The sequence below is a fragment of the Salvia miltiorrhiza genome, chromosome 1 (genome assembly GCF_028751815.1).
Source record: "Salvia miltiorrhiza cultivar Shanhuang (shh) chromosome 1, IMPLAD_Smil_shh, whole genome shotgun sequence".
NCBI lineage: Eukaryota > Viridiplantae > Streptophyta > Magnoliopsida > Lamiales > Lamiaceae > Salvia > Salvia miltiorrhiza.
This window is the reverse complement of record NC_080387.1, coordinates 20,432,879-20,443,551: the sequence shown is the minus strand read 5'-3', so window position 1 is coordinate 20,443,551 and position 10,673 is coordinate 20,432,879. Positions and strand designations below refer to the sequence as shown.

The 10,673-nt window shown below is 36.5% G+C and overlaps 1 long non-coding RNA gene across 1 annotated transcript; it reads left to right on the top strand.

Moving 5' to 3' along the window:
• Positions 1-1,863: 1,863 nt before the first annotated feature.
• On the top strand, positions 1,864-10,036 carry LOC131006928 (uncharacterized). The gene is made up of 2 exons (XR_009095824.1): positions 1,864-3,625; positions 9,753-10,036. It is a non-coding gene; the product is annotated as an uncharacterized LOC131006928 (long non-coding RNA).
• The last annotated feature ends 637 nt before the right edge of the window (positions 10,037-10,673 follow it).

Below are 10,673 nucleotides of genomic sequence, written 5' to 3'. Positions count from 1 at the left end.
CGAGTCGCTTGCGACCGGTCTTGGCGTCCGTGGTAAGGAGGCCTCCTTCCCGGCGCGTGACAGAAAGGAACAGATATGGATCATATGAAGGAAAATGATCGGCCGATCGACTTTATGAAAATGAAAGAAATATTTTAGTAAGCGCAGGTCATTTAAGAAAACCCCTGTGTGTTACTGTTATGGCAGTTCAATTTATATATGTATGCATGTTGTATTTTCGGCTATGCCCACTGAGTATTTTTATACTCAGCCCTGCATGTATTTCTAAATGTGCAGGTTGAGCAGTTGATGGAATGGAATGATGTTGAGCGGGTGTTCCTTTGACATTTCAATAAATGTAACCTTGAGTATACATCTTCATATGTATATCTCACACGTTTTCCGCTGCAAAACACTTTGATTAGGATAGCTCTATGATATGAAGTTGTGATACGTGTTATTGGGTAACCACCTTAATCAGTTCTCAATTATGTGTATCCAAATAATCATATATGATCCTAGCATTTTATCTATGAGTGACATTTCCATATACTTTAATGTTAAGTAATTGTCCATTTCCATTTCTTATTGTTCACCCCAAGTCATAACCCCGGTTAAACCGTCATTTGGATAGTGGGCCGTGACAGAGTGGTATCAGAACGAGGTTCGTTCGCTCTGGTCCTAGAAACCTTATTCTAAAGAGTCGAGTTTAGTTTGATTCTTTATACTTACATGGGTTCATATGGCACCGCTCAACACTCCATTGCATCGTGCTCAATCAAGGAAAGAAGGTAACTGCAGTTTCAACGTTTTAAAGATGTTAATGTTCTAAAATGCTTCATGAATATGTTTATGTGAAGAGCAGGTTATGATGAAATGTTGAATGTTTTGCCTTTCATGGCATATTTTCGCAATCTATGATGTTATGATCAGACGAATGATAGAAAAATTGACATATGTTTTCCCGGAGAACATAGATTGCTATAAGTTGCATGATCACAATTTTAAAAGAACATAGACTACTAGATTAGTAGGATATCTCTACAATCTAGATTCTTAAGATGATGATGTAGAAGAATGAAAGAGAACTTAGAGCATTTCAGCTCCCTCAAGAAAACAATGATTCTTTTGAACTACAAAGAGGAATGGAAAGATATGTACGAGGTAAAGGAAAAACACAGAATGACGATACGCGACGAATTCAAGGTAAACGTTGCATCAAAGGTTGAACCATAGTCTCTACGTTCAAATGTTCAAGTACGGCGGAATATCAAATCGACTTTTGCTACAGGATAGATTTTATGAATAGAGTGTTTTGCATGTGTACGTATGTCTGTGTGTATATGTCTTAAGAGAGGTTTGGGGTTTGAGATCAATAGGATAGGGAACCTTAAGATAAGTTTAGTTGTCATAATGAACTTATGTTTTGTTATGTATAGTATGTTCATGGCCCTTCAAGTTCGGGACGATGTTTCTCGTGTGACTGGGAGGTGATGATGTTGGACCTGGCCAGTCCACATGATCCAAATCTCAGTAGACGTCTTTTGGGTTGAAAACCCATATGTTTCAACTTTCGGTTGAAAAGCCAGATGGGTTCATACTCGAGGTCATTTTGTTCGACCTAGTAGTTAATCATTTCATACCCTCTGGTCATTCTTTTGATTCTCTTGAACAATTTCTACAACACCTTGTTTTGATGTTGTGTTGAGTTTGAGCCTTGCAACTCGTGAGTTGTCATAATAGATCCCCTTGTTTGATATGACCAAGAAATGTTAGTCTACCGATGTAGTATACTACCCAAACTATGACTTCATATAATTGTGTCTCATTGTGATTGGTTGAGATTAGTTTTTGTCCTATAAATGATATCGATCACTCATTATGATAGAAATTCAGAGTCCAAGCTAAGACCGTAATATAGTGTTCGAGTACGAGGACTTAAGTTAATTGGTCTATGATAGTTTTAAGATAAATTCATAGGAAAGTGTTATTCATGTGATAGGTAACAAGAAATGGGTTGATGACTATTTTAGTCTTTGGAAAAAAGAATACCCCGTAGATGAGCCCTAGGAATGAGGTAGGAGCAAAATGATCTGCCGAAAAAGGACGAGGGAACTTATTCTCAAGTAAATCTCGTGTATATAAATTGGAATTAGGAATCCAATTGATATGAGGAGAGACCCGAATCTATTCTAGATCGGAAAGTTAAAGTACTAAGGAATAAGTCGATACCCTTAGTAATAGTTCTTTGGAAGCACTATGATCAAGAAAAGGCGATGTGGGAACTCGATTCTAGCATGAATGAGAAGTACCCAGAATTATTTTCTGTGGTACAAATTTCGTGACGAAATTTCTTTTAAAGTGGATAGTATGTCATACCCCGACTTTTAATCCCTGATTAAGGGCTTAATTATTAATAATTAGGATTCGGCATCCATTTATAATAAAAAAACTGGTTTGATTTATCTGATGTGATTTAATCATTATATATGTGTTTTAATGTGCTTAGTTAAAGGAAAATTTTTATAAATGTGGTGCATAAGTTTTAATTGGTGAGTTAAGTGTATTTATATGAGCCACATGAATTTTAAATTATGCATGAAGTCATGAATTTTATCTAAATTTGATAGTACATGTAACACCCCGTACTTTTCCCTATGTTGTGAGATAATGTCTTAACACTATTGAGAATACTGAGATGTCAGAGAGATTGACTGTCCTATTAAGAAAATAGGAATAATGAGTTGGAAATAGAGTCGAGAAAGAAAGAGTGAAAAACCTTGATAAAAAAAAAAAAAAAAAAAAAATCGGTCGGATAGACGTCTAGTTTGTCTGTGTTTGCCGACTGCTTTGACGTGATATTATGTGAAATTACGTGACTGATTGATTATGTGAGTTTTGTTACGTATGTCATTGTGAGCAAGTTATTATGATTTTTATTTGATAACCTTAGCACTTGGAATTTTAATTAAGTTTTCAAAGCAAGTGCAATTTATTTTTACCGAGAAATCAAAGAATGTCGGGTTATGAAAATTTTTCCAAACAAAATATTTTCAAATTATTTTCCTATGATGAGGAATATTATAATTGAGTAAGTGCACTAATATTAGTGCCATATTTATTTTAAATATTGGTCACAATAGTTTTGTGTTATAGCATTGCATTAATTAGTAATTAGTCTTTTATGATTTTATTAATGTAGCTTAACACATGATTTATTCTAGACTACACAACCTTACACACACATGATTATTTTAATCTAATAAGCATGTGATTAATTTCCTTAGCCTTACTTGAAGTGGACGTGTGGTATGAAGATGAAGGGAAGGGATTACTGTATAGGGGGGGACAAGTATTAAATGGTGAATAGTGTTTGGTCTCCAATCATCCTTCCTAAGCAAGACAAATTCACTTCATTTCCCTCATTTTCTTCACCATTCGACCACTCTCAATTTCTCTCCCTCTCTTCCGATTTTGCTCCAAAAGATCACCATAGATGAATCACCAAAGCTTCCAAGTTCACATCAAGATCAATTCCTCCACCAAATCAACATAAACACCTTTCAATTCTTGAAGATTTCAAGAGGACCGTGGGGTTTGGTTTGAAGAGTGAGAAAGGAAAACTTTGATCTTTGTTTAATCTTGGGTAAGTGATTCTTATTTTTATAGATCTAGATTGTATGATGTTATATGTGAGTATATGATCATGATTGAGCAAGAAAATCACCCAACTTATTTCTATGAAATTTTCGAAAATTAGGAGCTTGAAACCCTACGAAATTTTGTTGTTTGTTTTCTTGAATTGGCTTGAGTTATATGATGATTGATGATTATTGAGTTAATATATATGAATATCTTGATGATTAGCCATGAGATATAGATTTTTCTATTAGGTTAGTTTACCTAAAATTGGGATGTTGAGATCCTATGGATCAATTGATGTATTGATGATGGATTTGAGTTTATGAGATGATCTAGATGATTAATGATGGATGAGATTGAAGCTTGAGGTTGAGAAGTGAAAAATGAAAAGTGTTAGTTTGAGGAAGAAAATGACATATATGTGTATCTATATATGATCTTGTTTTATGATGTTGATTTGTGCTAATTGGTAACCTATGATGTTAGATCTATGACTTGATCAATAGGTTATACATGATTAGTGATATTTTCAAAAGAGTTTAGTTTAATAAAAATTATGACTTTTTGCCTAAGTGTTATTTAAGTGATTTTGGCTTAAGATATATGTATTTGAGCATGATATTAGTGTATAATTATGTTTGAGTAAGTCTTTTGTTGGCTAAGAAATTTTTTTGACTTTGTTTAGTTTATATGAGTTTTTGAGTTTTCATATTTTGAGAAGTCGATGATTGATAAAATGAGGTCTAATTGCTTTATGACCATTATGTGAAAGTTTGTCATGTTTTATTAAGAGTTTTATGATGATACATGAAGTTTCATTAGAGTTTAGTACATGATAAAAGGGAATCTATATGTGTATAATGATTTATATGATGAATGAGATCGTGTTTGAGTATTTGAGTAATTTTGAGCATGAAAATGAGAAGAGAATTTTAATGATGCGTTTATTGAAACGTTTTACTAGAGATTTGAGGTTATGATGTAAGAAGAGAGTCAAGATTTGAGTATGATGAGCATTATAATGTGCTTGAATGTTTGTGAGTGTTATATGTGTTTAAAATGAGCTTTAATGAGTTTCCTTGAAGAAATGTTGAGTTGAGTATTTTAAGAGTTTAAGATGAGATTTTGGTGAATTTCGTAGGCCTACTGACCTACTGTGATCGACGGTTTTTAAATGTCAAAAAGCTTTGAAATTTTAATACCAAGTCTCTACATGAGTCTTGAGAACATCGGTAAAATTTCAAGTCATTTGGACTTCGTTTACTATTTTTATAAAATACAAAACCGAAACTGCACATTACTACCGAGAGTTTCAGAGAGCAGGGGAAAGAGTCATTCATTTCAGTAGCTTCCTGTGTGATCTAGCTTTCCAAAATTTTATGGTATTAACCTTATTGTGTTAGCTAGATATCCACAAAATTTGAGCTCAGTTTGACAACATTTACGATTTTTCAAAAATCCAAGTTTTCGATTTCTCAAAACTGCCGAATATGGTAGACTGTAGTAAAACAGTCATATCTCCTACAATACTTGGAGTTTTTGACTCTATTTTTTTTTTATGAAAATAGACTCGAAGACCTTTCTTTTGGTATGAGTCTCGAGTCCAGGAGGTGTCGGAGTAAGAACAGGTTAGATTTGAAAGTTGAGTCAGTGTAAAAACAGAGCATGTTTTGATAATGTTTGATTGTGTTTTCTTATGTGCCTTATGTGATTGTGTTGTCTATGTGTTGAATGAGAATAGACGAGCCTTATATGAGAGATAAATCGAGACTTAGTACCATGATTTTCTTGAAACCTATCCTTGAACTTAAGGATTTGAGATGAGTGGAGAGTTTATATAGAGATGAGTAAAGAGATAGAATATGAGATAGAGCATGAGTTAAGGCTTTATGAGTATGGATTTTAAAAGGATTAAAATGTTTTAAATCAATTCCTTTTTAATGGAGTTTAAAATGCTTATTTAAGTCATTTATAAATGAATAATGAGAAATGCGTAAAGAAGTTCGTAAATGAATCGCGGCATGAGATTTTCAATTTCCCTAGTAAACTAAGGAGATATTATGAAGGAACAAGCAATGAACGAGACTCTCACCACCGAGTCACTACAACAATTGGAGAAGGAAAAAGTTCACGCACAAACAAGATATGTACATCACCTCAAGATGGAGGTAAAGAAAAAGGAAATGGAAGGAAAGCACTAGAACTAAACTTAAGGTATAACCCAACCCCAAGGCTAGTAGGCTCAAGCTAAGAGAGTGAATGCTTTGACTAAAGTGCCAGAAGCTACAGCAAGAATAAAGTTGGAACGCCACCACAATGGAAACTTAGAAAACCACATTAAATAATCATTTGAAAATGAGAAAATGAGTTTACATGGCAGAAGGAGTGCCATTAATCTTTAAGTGAAAGTTACCAAGATAATGAGAAAAGTTTGATGTTAGAATTTCCTAGTCAAATCTGAAAAGGTGACTTAGGACAAAGGAAACAATTAAGGTAGTTCACCACTTTACTAAGATGAAGTGGGTGAAAGAATGTTGTTAGGTCCTGAACTGGTCCAACAGATGATTGAGAAAGTCGACCACATCAAACAAAGAATCAAAGAAACTCAAGATAGACAAAAGTCTTACGCCAATAAACGCCGATCGGAATTAGAATTTAATGTTGGGGATCGAGTTTTCCTCAAAGTCTCTCCCTCAAAGGGAGTTATACGTTTCGGAAAGAGGGGCAAGTTACGACCCCGTTATATAGGACCTTTTGAGATCCTAGATAAGTTAGGTCTTTGTAGCCTATAAGTTGGCTCTGCCACCAAGCATTGTGGATGTATACAATACGTATAGCACCTCGCAATTAAGAAAGCATGTGATTAAGCAAGATAAAGTAGTCCTAGCCAGGACCTAAGTTGTGATGAGAAATCAGTCCAGATACTTGATCGCAAGATTCAAGTTTTACGAGGCAATAATATTGTTCTTGTCATGTAGTGGAACCATCACAGGATGGAAAAGGCCACAAAAGAGATGAATGAAACGAATGACTAGTATCACAAGATAGAATACCAGATATGCAATTCCGAGGACGAAATTTTTATAAGGAGGGAGGAATGTAATACCCCGTTTCCCTGAGTTAAATTTAGAATTTATTTTCAAAATTTAGAAGTAAGATGATTCACGCCGGATATAAAGAAAATGAATTTATTTTAATTCCAACAAACGATTTGCAAAATCCTCTTTGTAAATGTTAGTCATTTAAATTCTTATGCATTTCATATTTATTTAAATTGAATATTAAGCATTTAGCATCTACACGAGCTATTTATTTAAGCAAACACTGAACGATTATTACAGTTTTCATAATACAACCCGGAAGACTTTATTTTATTTTACTCTCCCACCTACTTCCTCCCACCTACCCACCTACCCACCTCCCATACATGCATTACACCTCATTCATCACTAAGTAATTTCAATCATGCTTTCCAGCAGCAACATCCAACCAAAGTTGTCTTTCCTTCATCCACGCAAATTCATTTTCATGAGGGAAAACTCAAATCCAAAATGAAACAAGAACATCCGTCTAACCCATTTTCCTTTCCAACAAGTAAGTAGGATCAAATACTCACTGAAATTTCTCAACCAGAGATAAAGCTCCAGTTCATTTCAGTCCAGAAACAGGCACCACCATCTCATTCAAGGTTTCAGCTTTGAACTCACTTTGATATTTCATTTTACAGTATGATTTAAGCACACATTTCGCCTTATCTGTGCAAACTTCACCAAGCAAAAATCACAAGCATACACCCATTCATTGAGTCTCCCAAAAATGAACTTTACTATGAAAATAGATATGTATACATAATCTGTGCATATACATCAATGAAAGCATGATTTGTTTTAAAAATGAAAAGAAGAGTAGAAAAAAAGTCTTGAAGCTTTAACTTTCTCTGTTCGAACTTGTTGTGTTGAGTCGGGAGGTGGACGGAGGCACAGCACGGCAGCGGCGCTGCTGTCGCCCGGCCACGGTGAGAGAGAGGGAGCTAGGGCTCGGGCGCCGCTCTTCGCGGTGGGATGTCGGGCCTGTTTCAGCCGAGAGAAGAGTGAAGCCGAGGGTGCATGTCTTCTGTTGGCTGGGTCAGAACTTGGCGGCGGCGGTCTGGCAGCCGATGTTCGTCGGAGAGAGATGAGGGAGGCTGGGTTTGGCGGCGGTGGTGCCGCTGCTGCCCAGCCAAGGACGGGCAGAGAGGGAGTTTCAGAGGGTGAGCGGCGACGGCGGGGCGAAGCTACTGCCGTCGGCTGCCGAGTCAAGTCAGGGAAGGGGCGTTTGGCTGTGAGCCGGCAGACGGCTGTAGTGGCGTGAAGCTGCTGTTGTCAGTCTGGCCGAGTAAGTGAGAGAGAGAGAAAGCTTGAGGGCTGGGAATCGGCGATGGTGGCAGCGTATGGCGGCTGTTACCAGCCGAAGAGAGAGAGGTCAGAGAGAGAGCTGGTGGCGGTAGCTCGTCGCTGCTGCGCCTCCGGCGAGTCTCCGCGGCGTCGTACTTTCGACGTGAAGAGAGAAAGAGAGAGGTCGATGGGGAGCGAGAGATGAAGGTTGAAGAAGATAGAGGCGAGAGATGGGGAGAGGGGAGTCAGGGGACGGCGGAGGCGGCGCTACTACCGCCGCCGGAAAAGATCGAGAGGAGGGGAGAGGGTGCAGCCGCGTCTGTGTATGCGTGAGTGTGTCGCTGCGCAGCTGCTATGTGTGTGAGTGTTGTGCGACAGATGGGGGAGAAGAAGGGGGGAGGAAGACTTTGGGCTAGGTTTGGATAGTGGGCCGAGTGTTGGGCTCTTTTTCTTTTGGGCTTGAGTTTTGGGCCAGGCTTGGGCCGATTTCTTTTATTAAAATGTTTGGGCCTCATCTTTTAAATGGTTTGAGCTAAGTTTATTTTAATTAGGTTTGGGCCGAATCAGTTGGGTTTTTATTTTATTAAACAGTTGGGCCTTTATTTTATTTATCAGTTGGGCTGATTAGTTTAATTCAGCTGGGCCTTATTTTAAATCCTAATTGGGTCAGTTTTATTTTAAAATTTTGGGCTGTCTTGATTAATTAAATTAATTGGGCTTCTCTGTTTTAATTAATTGAACTATTAATTAGTTTAATTAATTATTTTCAAAAACTAGTTTTCATAATAATATTAAATTATTATTATGTGCATATTTTAAGTAAATTACTCATTATATGTTAAGCAAGACATGAAATTGCATTATATTTTGCAATAAGAGAATTTATGATTTAATTGGTTTTATAAATCCAATTATTAAGGAAAAATCAGTAAGGATATTGTTGGTGTTCTTAACTCAAGAGAATTATTTTCATTATTTATTTATTAAATTTTGAAAACCCGGCTAAGTGAATCATAGAATGTTAAGCACTACACCATGACTTAAGATTAGATTTAAGGAGACCTATTGAGAATAGATTTCTTGTAGGCTTTGAGCATCAGAATGATTAGCACTGCTATTCCGATTCAGAGATAACGTTAAACGACAGGCATTGCCTATACAAGTGGGCATTACTTTTACTATACGTATATAGAGATCCCCTGCGCGTCGTAGGCCTCTTATACGAATATATGCATGAGATGATTTTAACTGTTAATTTCAGTTTATTATTATGCCCAAATGATAAATGACTCTTATGAAATGAAAATGAAATGTTCATGAAATGAAATGAAATGTTTATGAAATGATTGACTGCCAAAAATGTTTATGTTTTTATATGTATCCTATCTGTGTTGGTTCGCCAACTTTAAAGGAAATCCAATTGGGATCCTATGCTAGACAAAGGTCGCTAGCTAGGGTTAACGTGTACACTTATGGAGACCGCGAGTCGCTTGCGACCGGTCTTGGCGTCCGTGGTAAGGAGGCCTCCTTCCCGGCGCGTGACAGAAAGGAACAGATATGGATCATATGAAGGAAAATGATCGGTCGATCGACTTTATGAAAATGAAAGAAATATTTTAGTAAGCGCAGGTCATTTAAGAAAACCCCTGTGTGTTACTGTTATGGCAGTTCAATTTATATATGTATGCATGTTGTATTTTTGGCTATGCCCACTGAGTATTTTTATACTCAGCCCTGCATGTATTTCTAAATGTGCAGGTTGAGCAGTTGATGGAATGGAATGATGTTGAGCGGGTGTTCCTTTGACATTTCAATAAATGTAACCTTGAGTATACATCTTCATATGTATATCTCACACGTTTTCCGCTGCAAAACACTTTGATTAGGATAGCTCTATGATATGAAGTTGTGATACGTGTTATTGGGTAACCACCTTAATCAGTTCTCAATTATGTGTATCCAAATAATCATATATGATCCTAGCATTTTATCTATGAGTGACATTTCCATATACTTTAATGTTAAGTAATTGTCCATTTCCATTTCTTATTGTTCACCCCAAGTCATAACCCCGGTTAAACCGTCATTTGGATAGTGGGCCGTGACAGAGTGGTATCAGAGCGAGGTTCGTTCGCTCTGGTCATAGAAACCTTATTCTAAAGAGTCGAGTTTAGTTTGATTCTTTATACTTACATGGGTTCATATGGCACCGCTCAACACTCCATTGCATCGTGCTCAATCAAGGAAAGAAGGTAACTGCAGTTTCAACGTTTTAAAGATGTTAATGTTCTAAAATGCTTCATGAATATGTTTATGTGAAGAGCAGGTTATGATGAAATGTTGAATGTTTTGCCTTTCATGGCATATTTTCGCAATCTATGATGTTATGATCAGACGAATGATAGAAAAATTGACATATGTTTTCCCGGAGAACATAGATTGCTATAAGTTGCATGATCACAATTTTAAAAGAACATAGACTACTAGATTAGTAGGATATCTCTACAATCTAGATTCTTAAGATGATGATGTAGAAGAATGAAAGAGAACTTAGAGCATTTCAGCTCCCTCAAGAAAACAATGATTCTTTTGAACTACAAAGAGGAATGGAAAGATATGTACGAGGTAAAGGAAAAACACAGAATGACGATACGCGACGAATTCAAGGTAAACGTTGCA